This window comes from Benincasa hispida, chromosome 12 (assembly GCF_027475165.1).
Source record: "Benincasa hispida cultivar pf3 chromosome 12, pf3_genome.v1.1, whole genome shotgun sequence".
NCBI lineage: Eukaryota > Viridiplantae > Streptophyta > Magnoliopsida > Cucurbitales > Cucurbitaceae > Benincasa > Benincasa hispida.
In genome coordinates, this window is record NC_143489.1 from 81,856,369 (window position 1) to 81,873,939 (window position 17,571).

The 17,571-nt window shown below is 38.7% G+C and overlaps 1 non-coding gene across 1 annotated transcript; it reads left to right on the plus strand.

The window, feature by feature from the left end:
* Window positions 1–424: 424 nt before the first annotated feature.
* LOC120068600 (small nucleolar RNA R71) lies at window positions 425–531 on the plus strand. The gene has a single exon (XR_005479238.2). It is a non-coding gene; the product is annotated as a small nucleolar RNA R71 (small nucleolar RNA).
* The last annotated feature ends 17,040 nt before the right edge of the window (window positions 532–17,571 follow it).

The following is a 17,571-nucleotide window of genomic DNA, read 5'->3' on the forward strand; positions in this document are numbered from 1 at the left end:
GGGTTTAAGTGTTAGAGAAAGGATTGTTCTTTACGAAGCATATAGATTGCGGGTTCCTCAGACATACTTCCATCGGATGTGCTTCTCCACAAGAGGCACAACTTGTTCTCATCTGATCAATTGTGTTGACCTGCCCTCTTTGCGTTCCTGGGCTATTGATTGCAATGCCCTGTATCAGATTCATCATCGCATTCATTTGATTTTGTACGGATGCGATGGCCCCATTGCTTGCGTCACCTTCTCGAATTTTTAAGTTGTTGATCGCTTTCCCTCCAATCTTCGTGATTTTTTTATATGCGATTAAGAATTTTTAGCCTCATCATACGTTTTGTCAAGCAGACCTCCAGCTGCTCCCGTATTGGCAGCTGTCTGTGATGCAGGGTTCAAACCGTGATAAAATATTTCCATTTGGAGACAGTAAGGTAAGCCATTGTGCGGACAATCTCGCACCAGTCTCTTAAACCTCGCCCAGGCATCACTGAACGATTCGTTAATTTCTTGTTCAAAATTTGTAATCAACTTCCTTCGTCTTGTGTTTTCAGTAGGGGGAAGTATTTCTTCATGAACTTCTCTACTACTTCTTCCCACGAGATTATCTCCCCTGGTTCGAGAGAATAGACCCATTTCCTTGCTTGGTCACATGGCGAAAATGGGAATAACCTTAGTCGAACTTCTTCAGCTGAGATGTTTGGGAACACAAAAGTATTGCAGATTTTGATGAAACTCTGGAGATGGGCGTGTGGATCCTCACCATGCCTTCCACCAAACTATCGGTCGTCTGAATCATCTACAACATAACCGGCTTCATCTTAAACCTCGATCCGTCCAGAGCTGGCCTCATGATTCCTAAGGTGAAATCATAGAGGTTGGATGCTGCATAATCCCGGATGGGCTATTGATGTCATTCGCCAGGAGAATGTGGTTTGCCATGATGTTTTTCGCATTCGCTGCTCTATTTTCCGATTGTTCCGCCATGCTAGGATTTCTCTCTTGTTGTTGTCGGCAGTTGTCTCTTTGTCTTCTTCTGAAAGTTCTTTCAATCTCTGGGTCGTAATTGATCTCAGGAACTTGTCCTTCACTCATAAGACACTTGCTTCCTCCCTTACCACAGGAACGGCAGTGCACAGAGGTCGAAAGCTACAAAGAAAATAAAAAAGTTACTGTTAGCGCAATATGTACTGCCGTAGTCCCCGACAATGGCGCCAAAAACTTGATGCGTTGTAAATGAGATGAAATAATGGTATGAGATTACAGTGATGAATTATGCGTTGCACATGCAAGTTTTCCTAGTAAAACCCAAGTATAAATCTCATTAGATTTCCTGGTAAGTCCAGGGTTGAACACAAGGACTACAGAATTACTATGCGACAGTAAATTTTGATTCCTTTGCGGTGGCGAAAACAAATAAGTTGGTTGGTATTTTGTTTAAGTATAAATCCTATGCGGCGAGTTCGAGTGAAGAGTTGATGAAATTGAGAATTATAATGAGTATGCGATGAACGAGTTGAGAAGGGATTTAGCTAACACTCCCTAAGGTTGCGTTCAAGTTATGTGATCATGCTATACACACACAACATCATGTCATCTCTCAATACAAACCCCATAGTTTCTCTTTCTAGGACACATACGATATATATGATATACACACACACAGGGTGACCGCATACTATCATATCCTTCTAGGGTGCATGCGATGTATAATAGCAAACAGAACTTATGTTTAAGTTTCTATCTCTTGCATATGCGACTCTAGTCTAACTCTCTCAAGCCTAGATTCTAATCTGACTTTCTTAAGTCTAGATTCTTTCTTTAGACTACTCTATCAAGTATCTCTAAAGGGTGAATGACGCATACATAAGACAAGATGATCACATAAAATGAAGATCTTAGGTCATGCTAGCGAAGTACTTCCCAACCCATTCGAAAATTTAGCTACTCATACAAAATGTGGAGAGGTTTAACAGATGTTGATATGAGAATTCCATTTACTATGAATAAGTGCAGAATACAAAACCACAATGGAAAGTAGGGATAAGAAGCTTGGTAGCAATGTCTTGCTTCCCGTGGCTTTTACACTGTCTTTTTACTCTACTCTGCCCAAAAGAATATCCTTGCGTCCACAAGTGTCGGCCATCTCTCCTTTTATAGCGCTTTCCAGCAGTCTTTCGAGCTATCCAGGAATGTCCTCTCGGTGTCTTCTTCTCTTCGCTCGCCTCCGCCTTCTAAGTATAAGAATAACTATTACAGACTAGCGACTAATTTGTATATGACCTATCTTCTATATATGGCCAACTCTTTATCGATGGTGGCCTTCGTTATTTATAGAGCTCAAGGTGAAGAAGATTTTCCCTCTAATGATTGCAATGATTGGAGGTCATTAAATCTTCTGTCTGATGCGTCGATTAATGGTCACTGAAAATTTGAATGTACTTGCTACAATGTGTCGTTAACGGCTTGTCAACTAAATTCGGATTCGACCGTCATCAACTTTCTGTCCCATCATGATTTATTAAGCTTTCACCTTGATGCACCGTCTTTATGCGGCCACCTTCTTGAGAAACTTCTCACGAGTGCATACGATCGCATGACTTTGTGATCACATTCTTGCAATGCAAGCGGATGCCGAATTTCTTGGATCGCAATTTTACTTGTGCCAACGTATTTTTCCTGCACAAAATAAGTAAATTAGTTGCTTTTATGCGATGGGCGCATGCGATCACAATATTCTCAGTTTAATGCTTTTGGACATGATTTTGTATATTTTACCGTCGTATTCCCTCATTGTTTTACTTATTTGGACTATAATAACGTGCATTTCTACCCGTTATCAGGTGTTTACCACCTTCTTCAATATGGACTTTATCTTTTTGTTGGAAACTTCCTCCTAACCATTTGTCTGTGGATGGTATGTGGTTGCAATCCTGTGTTTCACATTAAATTTTGTTAGTAGATTAGAAATAATGAGTACTTTCGTCACTAATCAACGAATGGGGCATCCCAAAGCGGGAAAAGATATTCTTTTTCAGAAACTTGGCCACCGTGGCCACATCATTCTTAGAATAGAAAATGGCCTCCACCCACTTGAAGACGTAGTCGACTACTACCAAGATGTATTTATGTCTAAAAGAAGTGGGGAAAGGACCCATAAAATCAATGCCCCACACATCAAACAACTCTACTTCCAAAATTGAAGTTAGTGGCATTTGATTTTTGTTTGATATATTGCCAATTCGCTGACACCGATCATAGTTTACTGCATGGGCACGGGCATCTTTGAATCGAGTGGGCCAGAAGTAGCCACACTGAAGGACCTTAGTAATGGTCCTTTGCCCTCCGAAGTGTCCACCATATGAGGACTCATGACATTGCTTAAGGATGCACTAAACATCCGATTCTGGTATGCATCGTCGTAAAATATGATCAGGTCCTAATCAGTAGAGAAACGGGTCATCCCAACAATAAAACTTGGTTTCATGAATAAACTTCTTCTTTTGTTGAAAATTATATTCTTTTGACATTTGAGCGCAAACTAAATAGTTGACCATATCCGCATACCAAGGTTCTTTCTCACTCAAGCTCATCAATTTTTCATCCGAAAAACAGTCTTCTATCTCTTTTTCTTTCTTCTGACTCTCTTCATTTTCCATCCGTGACAAATGATTAGCAACTTGGTTCTCTGTCCTTTTCCAATCTTTAATCTCTAAGTCAAACTATTGCAGCAGTAGCATCCATCTAATCAGTCTAGACTTCACATCCTTTTTCGCCATCAAATACCTGATTGCAGAGTGATCAGTGTATACCACCACCTTAGTTCCCATTATATACGATCTAAATTTGTCTACCATAAATACCACGACTAACATTTCTTTCTCTGTGGTCGTGTAATTTTCTTGGGCATTGCTAAGGTTTTTACTGGCATAAAAGATAAGATGTAGGATTCTTTCTTTACGCTGACCCAATACGACTCCCACTGCATAGTTGATTGCATCGCATATAAGTTCAAAGGGTTGTGACCAATCTGGTGCCACCAGGATGGGCGCAAAAATGAGTACATACCTAAGCGTGTTAAACACCTTGGTGCAAGCATCAACAAAATTGTAAGGTATGTCTATTTCAAGGAGTGCACTCAAGGTCGGGCAATTTGGGAGAAACCTCTAATGAATCTCTCATAGAATCTAACGTGTCCCAGAAAACTTCTCAGTGTCTTAACATTTATAGGCGCTGGTAACTTAGTGATTGCATCAATCTTTGCCTAATCTACTTTAAGTCCTACCTTGGAAACTTTATGCCCCAACACAATACCTTTAGTGACCATGAAATGGCACTTTTCCCAGTTAAGGACAAGGTTGGTTTCCTCACATCATTTGAGCATTTTTTCCAAATTCATAAGACAGACGCTATATGAATTACCAAAAATGGAGAAATCATGCATAAAAGTCTCCACTAACTGTTTCGATAAATCTGAGAATATGGCTATCATGCATCGCTGGAAAGTCCCTGGCCTATTATAGAGCCCGAAGGACATGCATCAAAAGGCAAAGGTGTCGAAAGGACAAGTGAAAGTTATTTTCTCTTGATCCTCAGGTGCTATAGCAATCTTGTTATATCCGGAATACCCATCCATAAAGCAAAAGAACTTATTTCCCACCAAGCTATCCAGCATTTGATCAATGAAGGGCAAAGGGAAGTGATTCTTCTTAGTTACCTGATTAAACTTGCGGTACTCCATACATATACGCCAACTGGTGATAGTTCTTGTAGGGATCAGTTCGTTCTTATTGTTTGCAATGATAGTCATGCCACCCTTCTTAGGCACGTACTATACTGGGCTTACCCAACTGCTGTCAGAGATGGGATAAATGACTCCTACTGTTAGAGTTAGAAAACATGCAACGAAAGTAAAATGGATCATTAAGCATTCTAATTCATTAATTTGGCTTTAAATTAAGCATGCTCATAAACTAATAAGAGGGTTTCATGACATACATTTGAAGAACCTCTTGAAACTCGAATTTCAACTGTAAATCTTCTCCAAATCTACTTGTGAACCACCTCAAGGCCTTCCCTAATATCCTCTTGGTGCCTTAGATTGAGTTGTGGGACTCAAAATAAGATTGGATTAATGGAATTTGGAGATGAGGTCACTGCATCACCATGGAAGAAGACTTTGTTCAACCTCAAGTTTTTCAACAACAAACTATCAAATGTCTTCCCGATTTCCACTTCAATCTTCTTCATTTATTGTATGATTATCATGCAAAGAGGATTGGTACATGAATTGCAGCTCATGCTTGGAAGATTGATTCAAGACAATGGTGGAGATTGTGTGAGCAAGTTGGTTTAAAAGTGGAGAAATCCCATGAGATTTTCCATTTTCCGTCTTTTTCAATTTTGAATTTCTAATTTGATTTCTAAAATCAAATTTTGTTTTCAAAAGTGCAATTTTTATTAATTTTACAAAATTAATTCATTAATTAATTTTCTAATAAAATTAATAATAAATAGTTAATTAAACAATTTAATTAATTCTAATTAATTCAATATCAAATATTAAATTAATTTAACACTAATTCCACCATCATGAATACCTATTCATGAATATAATATTTAATCATATATAAATATTAATTGATTCTCCAATTTTGTTTAATTCCAAAACTAAACGTGTAATTATATCACATATAATTACTAATTCCCTTAATTCTAATCTGGACATTTCAAATCAACTTATCACGCTACTCTAAGGCTAATCCATTTGTGAGCTAGTAAGGGGACCTCGCAGACCTATAAATCATGAGCTTCAACGATCTGTGATTTAATTGGCTAAACTCTTTACATCGAATTAATCGTCATTCGTTAACTACTGGGCCACTCCATTAAAGCCCAGAGTTGCACTCCCCCCACTGTAGATATATTATGTCCACTCAATATAACCATGATTAGTAAGTTAACCCTTCTCAGGTTGTTTGTAATAACGGCTGGGTCGAATGGTTGTTTTACCCCCGAGATTACCTCTTGTCCCTTAAGTCCCACTGATCCTCTAGTGAATAATTGGTTTATGATCCGATCAACAAATTGAGTCTCTCTCAAGCTAATGAGAGGGTGGGGCCCTTTGTTTAAGACCCGGAGTCAACACTTAAGGGAACAACCTCTTTACTATCCCTAAAAGCGAGTAGGAGTGAATTACATCTTGCACCCTATGTCCCCATTAATCTACCAGGTCTTACCCCTGAAATGGAGATTTATTGAGCCAGAGCTGTTGAGCCAACCCTCACCCATGCAAATCTAAGGATAATTTTGAATAAAAAAGAGTTCATAGTTAGCTCAGAATTAAGGTCAAGTTATCTAGGTCATCACTTTGAAATAGTCAGTCTTAAATAGTAGACAACATTATAAAGTAAGAGTGACTTTTTGGTGGTTTGATCTTGTACAAACTCATTGCACAGGACAAACCCATTCCTCAAGTCATGACATGTACGAATTAGGATCACTTCGTCTGTAACACTTTACAACTCATTGTAACAACTACAGAGTGGGCCCCATCCTATAGTGTGATCAGAATAAGGCACCCAACCTTATTCATATACTATAGACCATTTTGACTATTTGCTTGAATCTGATCCATTTTTATGTCTCCACATAAAGTTCAAGTACTCATGTAATAGTCATGGATCTTTTAGTTTATTGGATTTATTTCGAACGAAATAAGCAATTCATATATTTAATAACAACTTATTGAATTCATAATAAGTTTTACTGTTTACAAACCACGAGTTTTAGGATATAAAACCCAAAACCTGTGTTGAGCCACTTTATTATCTCTTTCTTGAAAACTTTCTGCATAGTTGGATTGAGCCTGCATTGCCTTTCAATAGAGCCACTTTCCCTTCCTCCAGCCTGATTTTATGCATACAACATGAGGGGCTAATCCCTTGAATGTTTGCCAAAGTCCATCCAATGGCCTTAATTTACTATCTCAATACTTGCAATAGGGAAACCTCATCGTCTCTGCTCAATGCAGAGGCGATATGACAGGCAAAGTATCATTATCGCTAAGATATGCATACTTAAGGTGCGCAGGTATGGCCTTCAGCTTCAAAAGAGGGGGCTCTTTTAAAGATGGTTTTATTCTTGCTGCTTCTCGCTCATCTAGATTCAAAGATTCAAAGATTGGTTTAGATTTGGTGATAACATGGACTTCTTCCATTGCCAATTAAATTTCTTCTTCTTTTTCTCTTAATTTCTCTTTAAACACTTCCCACAATCTTACACCCGAATCATCAATGCGCTGACATGTTTCTAGTTCGTCCGGATACTTCAATGCGTTGAACACATTGAACTTAACCTCTTGATCATTAACTCTAACGCTTAGTTCGCCCTTCTGTACGTCGATCAGCGCATGCTAAGTTGATAGGAATGGGTGCCCAAAGATGATAGAGATCTCAATATCAGCCTCATAGTCCAGAATGATGTAGTTCGTTAGGAAGATAATTTTGTCAACTTAAACAAGTAAATCTTCAATCTTCCCTTTGGGTTATGTTATGGATCTATCAGCTAATTGTGGGGTTACTGTGGTGGGCCTGGTCTCACCAATTCCTTGCTTTCTAAAGATAGATAGTGGCATCAAATTGATGCTTGCACCCAGATCATAGCATATGATCGACCTCCTTTCCACTAATAGACAAGGTAGGGGTAAAGCTTCCTGAATCTTTCATTTTGGTTAGGATGTTGTTTTTGAATTGTGCGATGCACTCCTAAGTTCGTGTGATGGTCTCAAAGTCCCCCAACATTCTCTTTTTACACAATATATCCTTCAGGAATTTTACGTAACTCGACATTTGTTCAAGGGCTTCTACCAAAGGGATATTGGTTTGAAGTTGTTTCAGTAATCTTGAAACCTTTTGAATTGCCGACGATCATCTTTCTTTTTTAGTCTGTTCAGAAATGGAGGTGGCACATGAAAGACTTTACTTGCTTTGTTTTTGTCCTTTGCCACATCAAGGTCCTGCAACGAGGATCCTAGATGTGTTGATGGTGAGGCTTCTTTGTCAATCGAGTCTGAATTTGCTAAAGATTTAGCAGAGGGTTGAAAAGTTTTGCTATGAAGATTCTCGGTTGATTTAGAGTCATTGAGGTTGATTGTGGTTGTAGGTATTTCAGTTTCTAGTCTAACTGGAGTGGGTAGTTTAACTTGTCTAGAATCTTGAGGATCTACTTTTAAGTTGGACATTGTCCTTCCACTGCACAATGTCACGGCTTGACACTACTCTTTACCATTACCTCAAGGAGCTTCTATGTTACTTGGCAGGGTGTCTGCTTGTCTATTTTTCAGTTCATCTACGATCTGTCCCACGTAAACTTCGAGATTTTAAATTGAGGATGGGATTGGATTAACACATTATTAGTTTGGATATACTCTTTTAAAAGTGATTCTAATGATAAAGATGCATTGGAGCTCGGTGCATGGTTGTGGTGGGGACAATTTTGAGCATGTTGATGGCTTTGATTGTGCTGATTGAATCCGGGAGGATTTCCTCTGTGTGCTTGCTGTGGAGGTGCACTTTGTTACTCATATTGTTGTTGGTTGCCTCCCCAAGAGAAGTTTGGGTGATTCCTCCAACTTAGATTATATGTTTTCTAAATGGTTTATTCTAAATTGAAAATACAGCCTGAGAATCATATGGGCATGTTTCAAGGGAGTGAGGTTATCCGCATTGTATGCAACTCATAGTCGCAACCTGATCCATCGTATTAAGTTGAGTAGCATTTGTGCTCAGAGCATTTTGATTAATGGCCATTGTTTTTAGGAGGGAGGTGACTGCTGCCATCTGGGTTGCTAATTAGTTCGCCGTATCTGACTCTACCAGTGCACCTTCCATTTTCTGTTTATCATAGTTTCTAGTTCTATATCCATTGTCCACCCATTCATCAGTGTTTCTTGCTATTCAATCCAAAATTCCCTTTGCCTCCGTGTACGTTCTATCCATAAACCCACCTGCCACTGATGTGTCGGGCACTGTTTGTGAGGTTCTATTCAGTCTGTTATAAAAGGTCTCCATCAGTATGCAGTAAGGGATGTCGATGTACAGGAAGTTACGAATAAGCTACCTAAACCTGGCCCAAGCGGCACCCGAAGTCTTTGATTTTCCTTGTTCAAAAGTAACGATGTCTCACCGTCTTCTTGTGTTGACAGTTGGTGGAAAGAACTTCTTCATAAATTTCTCAACTAACTGGTACCATGATATGATCTCATTAGGTTCAAAGGAATATGCCTTTTGTTTGGCCTCATCTCAAAGAATGTAAGGAAAGAGTGAAAGCCGGATCCCCTCTGGCATCACACCAGGAATATAAAAAGTGTTGCACAATTCCACAAAGCTAGTCAGATAAGCATGATGATCTTCTCCCGGCACCCGTCCAAGCTACCCTATGGTTTGGATCATCTATAGCATGATTGGCTTTATCTCAAATCTCACATTTCCAGCAATGGTTGGTCGAATGATACCGAACGAGAAATGATATAGGTTTAGGCTGCATAGTTTCGCATCGAAATGTTAAGGTCAATAGTCAGCATGATAGGGTTCTGTTGTTCGTGCCCATGTACTCCATTTCCCTTGACTTGGCTATTGTTTTGGTTGTTTTCCATATTCCTTCTTCTGTTTCTGTTCTTTCTTGCTCTGCGACAAAAGGTCTGCTCAATTTTAGGATTAATATTGAATTCAGGTTCAGTACCCGTACTCATATACTGTTTACTGCTTTGTCGCTAAAGGAAGCAATACACTTAGAATCAAGAGGGTGCCTGCGAAAACACAAACCAAATACTCAATTATTTGCCAAATCCTCGACAACGATGCTAAAAACTTGTTACGTTTAATACGGTTAATATAAACTGTTAAAGAATTACTATGCACTGAATTAACTAAGTTGCAGTTAATCATGTACTAATCACAGGTTTTCTTATAGTTTGCCAAGTATAAACAAACTACAAGTTTCTTGGTGTGAGCCAAGGTCACACTCGGGGATTGGTAACTACGGATGTTTGGAAAGTAATGTGTATTCGAAAAGGACAAAAGTAATCATAGTAGAGTAAAAAATCATGCGATTAAAAAAACTATGTGAATGAACCTATCTAAGCAAGCAATGAACACTTCAAGTTTAATTCTAAGAAAACTTAGAGAGACAACAACTTTATCGTGTGTAAAAAAAATGTATAGAGAAGCAGGGTTTAGGGGAAGTCTATGCCTAGTTCCTATGTTTGGCTTCAAGGGTAATCCAAGCTTGCAAGATTCGCCCATCGCACACCTCTTGGCAGCCAACCACATGTCATATCTCTATGACGCATGAAAGATGTTGCATTGAACATAAGGTTGTTTCTATCTCTAGAAATACTTCTTATTTTACTTCGTGAGATCCACGACTACTTACCTTCTCGAGCAGTTGGTTATAGCTACTTGACTCAACGAGTGATCATAGGTAAACATTTAAATAGTCATACACTAAGCAAACAAAATTAATCCTTAAAGTTCAACTTAGCTCATAAAATTCAACCTCCCCTTTACCCTGTTGAGATTAGTCAGAGGTGGTTTTTGGGAGTGAAGGATTCTTAGAGGAATGCTCAATGGTGCTCTTGCTCAAGACCACATAACTCATAAACAAAGATCTGGATTCTTTGACATTGGCATAAAGCTCTATTTATTGAGCCACCCACTGATGACTTTGGGGAGCCCACAATGATTAGTCGTTATCCCTGTTCAGGTAGGTGAGAATGTTAATGCTGCTATTATGGTCATCATTTCGAGTTGTGGTAGAATATCCACTGGGATTACGTCAGAGATCCCAAAGCATGCAATCAACCGCTTCTTCCTCAGGTGTGAGCTCGACACATGTGAATAATTCCTACGATCAACTGCAAAATATAGCACTTCGGCGCAAATTAACTCATGATATGCGGTCAACAAGGATTTAAAACATACTTTAGTGCAAATATATTTTTAAGCATGAATTCGCAGTATTGTTAATGTATATTTTGCTTATCTAACCTTATTAGTCTAAGAAAAATGCTACAATAATTTGTATTTCTATAAGTCATCAATACCCTCACTTGCATGTCCCCTACACGAGCGCGTTAGATTATTGCATTTGTATCAAATACAAAGTGGGTCATATCTATAGTGTCACTAGGATAAGGTACCCAACTTTATCCGTATACTATAGACCCTTTAGATTGTATCTTGAACATTGATCTCTGTATGTGTCTACATACAGTTCAAGCCTCATACATCAGTCTAGGATGTTAGTTTATTGAATTAGGGTTATTTAGGCAAGATAAATATAAGATAAGCAATAACTATTTATTGTAATAAACATTAATAACACTTTATTAATGGTCAATCAAATGTTACATTTACTATCTATGAGTTTTAGGGGATAAAACCCAACAACCTTAACCTAGGAACACCATGGATGCGGCACACATTATATTTGATACAAACGATGTGATCTTGAATCGATCATGTGGAGACATGCGGGTGGGACATTCTATGCAATCAGTGTGCATAAGATCGAACCACGAAATAGTCACTTTTACTTTATAACACCATATATTGATAAGACTACCTATTTCAATTTTATGACCTAAGTAACTCGATCTTAATCTTGAGCTAACTATGAACTCCTATTTATTTGGGATTATCCTTTAATCTGAAAGGATTGAATCCCATAGCAGAAGTGTTTTGTGAGAATGCCTTGCATCCTGCAATTCAATTTTTATATAACAAATTCATTATACTAAAATAGAATATAAATATGTAAATAAACAGAATATAAATATGTAAATTAGCATGCTTTGGGAAAAACATAGAACCATTCTTACCTTTGTAGATTCCCAAACTTCACGAACAATCCTCTCAAACTACCAACGAACGGCTCCTCCAATGATCTTGATCAGGAACAATTTCTTGAACAATCTCGAATACTACCACGAGAGTAACCTCGTTATTCTCTAGGATTCCAATAGTGGAATAGGTGGTATCCAACTATTGGGAGAGGGAGAAGAGAAAAGAGTTTTGGAGAGTAGAGAGGATTTGGTTTGTGGCTTAGGAAAAATTTTGCACAATAACACTTATGTGTTGTGTATTGTTAGTGTATTTGTCTCCCAAAGGGGCCATAAGGAGGTCTTTATATAAAGAAGGGCCAAGCCATTTTCCTAATCTTTTTTCTGTTTTCCTTTTCCACAATTAATTAATTAAATAACACTTATTTAATTGATTAGCCCAATTAATTAAATAACACTTATTTGAATTATAGATCATATCCATAATCAATTATATATTAATCACATTAATATATGGTTTTTTTCAAATTAATTTGAACAATTGAAATCATTCCTTTTAAATATCCTCTTGTGAACTAATAAGGAGATCTGATGAACCTGTAGATTAGAAGCTCCAACCAAGTTAATCAATATTCGTTAGTTGTGGGTGCATTCTACTAAAGACCCACAACTGCACTCTTCTCACTACAGATAATGTCTGTGTCCATGGATATAGATCAATAAAAGCAAGTTAGTCCTTTACAAGTTTTCGTAACTCTAATTGGGTCAAATTACCGTTTTACCTTTAGGTTACCTCTGATTCCTTAAGTACCAGTGCTCATCTAATGAACAACCTGTTTATGGTCCAACCAATAAACAAAAACTCTTTATGGACCAATGAGAAGGTAGGGTCTTTTTTCAAGTCCCGAAGACACCATTTAAGGGAACACTCATCTACTTACCCTTAAGGTGAGAAGGAGTGAATTCCATCTTGTATTATTATGTTCCCAGCTCCCCACTTGGTCTTGTCCCCAAAATGGTAGGCATATTAGTGTTGGGATTGGTGTCCTAATTCTCCTGGAGTCTCGTTGTTTTGTAAAGATACACATTGTTTAATGAATAAAATAAGTGTTATTTAATTCTGGCATTTACTCATATCCAATAAACAAAGCTCCTTGGTTATCTTATATGAACTTAAGCTTGTATATGTGATATAGAAGTGGATCATGCCTTAAGTGATAACCTAAATAGGTCTGTAGTATAAGGATTAAGGTGGGGTACCTGAATCTGGTGACACTACGACCCGTTTTGTAAAGGTTTGCAAGTGTTGTAAACTACTATAGATGGTAGATCCTGACCATTCATGGGGAGACGTGTAAGCAGGGGTGTTCTATAGAAAGAGTTTGTATAAGACCTGGACCACGAGATGACTAGACTCTGTATATAACACCATTGATACTAGAGACTCTAGAGACTTGAATCTCACCTAAACGACCTAGGTGACACGACCTCAATCCTGAGTGTTTTAGGAACTCCTACCTTTGAGGATAGTCCTTTGATTAGTATGGGTGAGAGTGGCTAGATTGCCAACTCAACATGCCGACCTTTTTTGGGGACTTTTCTGACTAGACTACATGTTATATCCTGAACAACGTTCCCTCGAAAAGTGTTTCTAAAACACTTTTTGAGTCATGGAGAGGCCGTAAAGGTAATTTATGCCACTTCAGGATTTGGGGCTGTTCAGCACATGTGCTAGCGACTAACCGAAAGAAGTTAGAACTGTGTTTGAAGGTTTGCCTTTTTGTAGGCTACCCCAAGGAAGTGAAAAGAGGATACTTCTATGATCCGAGTGAGAACAAAGTGTTTGTTTCCATTAATTTGTTTCCATTAATGCTATCTTCTTGAAAGAAGACCACATGAGGGATCATAAGCCACAAAGTAAGCTTGTTTTAGGTGAGATCTCTAGGGAGATTGAGGCTCATTTTAGGTGAGATCTCTAGTGAGATTGAGATTGCTGTGGGTTCAACAAGAGTTGTTGAACAAGCCGACAGATCAATAAGAGTTGTTGAGGTCGGAACGTCTAATCAATCAACTCAAGAGTTGAGACTGCCTCGACGTAGTGGGAGGGTTATGAACCCACCGGATCGCTACATGGGTTTGGCTGAATCCCAAAACACCATTACGAATGATGGGGTCGAGGATCCGTTATCTTTTAAGAAATCAATAGAGGATGTTGACAAAGATGAATGGGTTAAGGCCATGAACCAGGAAATGGAGTCTATGTACTTCAATAACGTTTGGGAGCTTATTGATCCACTTGATGGGGGTTAGACCTATTAGGTGTAAGTGGATTTATAAGCAAAAGAGAGGTGTAGATAGAAAGGTGCAAACCTTTAATGCTAGACTCGTGGCGAAGGGATATACCTAGGTTGAGGGAGTTGACTATGAGGAAACTTTCTCACCTGTTGTCATGCTCAAGTCTATCTGGACCTGTCCATAGCCACATTTTATGATTATGATATAGGGCAAATGGACGTCAATACTGTCTTTCTTAACGGTAATCTTGAGGAGACCATCTATAGGACTCAACCAGAGGGGTTCATAGTTCCAGATCATGAGCAAAGAGTTTGCAAGCTTAATAGGTTCATTTATAGGCTGAAACAAACATCTAGATCTTAAAACATCAGATTACTGTCAAGTCGTTTGGCTTTGATCAGAACGTTGATGAGCCTTGTGTTTACAAGAAGATCATCAACAGCTCAGTAGCTTTCTTGGTACTGTTTGTGGATGATATCCTACTTATTGAGAATGATGTAGGGTATCTGACTGACATTAAGAGTTGGCTAGCTACCCAATTCCAAATGAAATATTTGGGTGAGACACAGTATGTTCTCGGGATCCAGATCATTCGGGATCGCAAGAACAAACGGTTAGCCCTGTATCAAGCATCGTACATTAATCAAATGTTGATCAGGTACAGGATTCAGGATTCTAAGAGGGGCTTATTACCATTCAAGGATGGAATCGTTTTGTCTAAGGATCAATGTCCTAAGACACCTCAAGAAGTTGAGGAGATGAGACGGATGCCCTATGCTTCTACTGTAGGAAGCTTGATGTATGCAATGTTGTGTACTAGACCCGACATTTGCTATGCAGTAGGGAATGTCAGTCAGTATCAATCCAATCTAGGATTTGATCACTGAATGGCAGTCAAGACGATCCTCAAGTATCTTCGAAGAACGAGGGACTACATGCTTGTGTATGGAGATAAAGATCTGATCTTACAGGATACACGGACTCTGACTTTCAGACCGATCAAGATTCTCACAAATCGACATCGGGGTCAGTGTTTAAACTGAATGAAGGGGTTGTAGTTTGGTGAAGCATCAAGCATGATGCATCGTGAACTCCACTATGGAAGCCGAATACGTAGCGACTTGTGAAGCAGCTAAGGAGGCTGTTTGGCTAAGGAAGTTCCTTTCAGATTTGGAAATTGTTCCAAATATGGATTTGCCTATCACTCTTTATTGTGATAACAGCGGGGATGTGGAAAATTCGAAGAAGCATCGGAGTCATCATCGGGGTAAGCACATAGAACGGAAATATCACCTTATCAGGGAGATTATGCATCACGGTGATGTGATAGTCACGAAGATCACATCAGAGCACAACGTTGTTGATCCCTTTACAAAGACCCTCATGGCTAAAGTGTTCAAGGGTCACTTGGAGAGTTTAGGTTTGCGAAACATGCGACATCTTGTCTAGTGCAAGTGGGAAATGATACGGAGGTATGCCCTAGTTTATTGTATATTGTGCATTTTTATATTGTATTGTACATTAGTCTCCCGAATCATTAGGACAAGTGGGAGATTGTTGGGATTGGTGTCCTAATTCTCCCAGAGTTTCATTATTTTGTAAAGATATACATTGTAATGAATAAAATATGTGTTATTTAATTATGGCATTTACTCATATCCAATAAACAAAGCTCCTTTGTTATCTTATGTGAACTTAAGCATGTATATGTGATATACAAGTGGATCATGCCTTAAGTGATAACCTAAATAGGTCTGTAGTATAAGGATTAAGGTGGGATACCTAATCTTGGTGACACTACGAATACGGCCCGCTTTGTAGGGGTTTGCAAGTGTTGTAAACTACTATAGATGGTAGATCCTGACCATTCATGGGGAGACGTGTCAGCAGAGGTGTTCTATAGAAAGAGTTTGTATAAGACCTGGACCATGAGATGACTAGACTCTATATATAACGCCATTGATACTAGAGACTTACATCTCACCTAAATGACCATAGGTGACACAACCTCAATCCTAAGTGTTTTGGGAACTCCTGCCTTTGAGGGTAGTCCTTTGATTAGTATGGGTGAGAGCGGCCAGATTGCCAACTCAACATGCCTACCTTTTTAGGGACTTGTCTGATCTGAGAGCTGAGAACTCAATCCACAAGATGGAATTCACTTTTTTCCCGAAGCAGGGATAATAGAGAGATTGCTCCCTTAAAGGCTGATTCCGGGACTTGAACATAATGGCCACAACTTCTCTTTGGAAGAGAAGACTCAGTCATAGTAGGACTACGACTTATGTTCATTAGAGGGATCAATGGTACTTAAAGAGACAGATGTAACTACATGGGCATAATGGTTATTGGCCCAGTTGTACTTATGAGCGATCTGTGAAGGGTTGTCCTACTGCAGATTGGTTAAGATGGACACATAATATATCTGTGGTAAGAAAAGTTCAACTGTCGGTCTTTAGGGGACTACCTGGCAGTTAACGAATGGTGGATCACGTGACTAAAGAGTTTAGTCAGTTTTTCACATACTGTTGGAGCTTCGAGCTATAGGTCCATGAGGTCCCCTTGGTAGCTCAATGAATTCAGTTGAGGATCAGTTTTTGGTGTTGATTTTAAATGTTCAAATTGACAAGAGGTATTTTGATTATATATGATATAATCGGTATGATGTATGAGATACATCTAGTGGAGGATTGATGTAAATAAGATTTACATTAAGTACCATGGAATAAAAAAAGGACTATGGTTTATATGTTTCATGAGATGAAATATTAAAACTATAGGTTATAAATATAGTATAATAAGTTGGTTATCATTTATATTTATAATAATATTAATTATTGGATAATTCATTCTTTTTCTTTAATAACCAATGAGTGGGTGGTTATTAGATTCATGGTAACCGTAAGATAAAAGGAAAATGGTTTTCCTATTTTTAGTAAGATTTACAAACTATTAAAAAAAAAAGTTTTTGGAGATTTCTCTCTCGCATAAAGGATGTCACGGTAGTCATCAAGTAAATACGGATTTACTAAACGACAGCTAGGGTGAGCTAAATGATCGTACAATATTTACTAAACGATCGCATAGTTTTGGTAGACGATCACTTGCCTAAAGTAAACGATCGTGTAGTGTCTGTAGGCAACAAACTGAGCTAAACGATCGCATATCTTTTGCTAGGCGATCGCTCAGTTTTATCTAAACGTTTGGCCGACCTATATGATAGGGCTCCGCCATCTCCCACTTTCCCAGTCGTGTACACAATCGGTGTTTCCTCCTTTGTCTGCCTCAATCCAAGTCCGAACAGAGCCCACCCTCTGGATTCTCACACCGAGAATACCAAGGTAGCCTTATTGGTGGTTTCATACTCAACTCAACACCGTCGAGGTTCTTTGGAGGTCGTTCGTGCTGTTGCTGAGGAGTTCGTGGCCAAGGCGATCGTTGAGGAT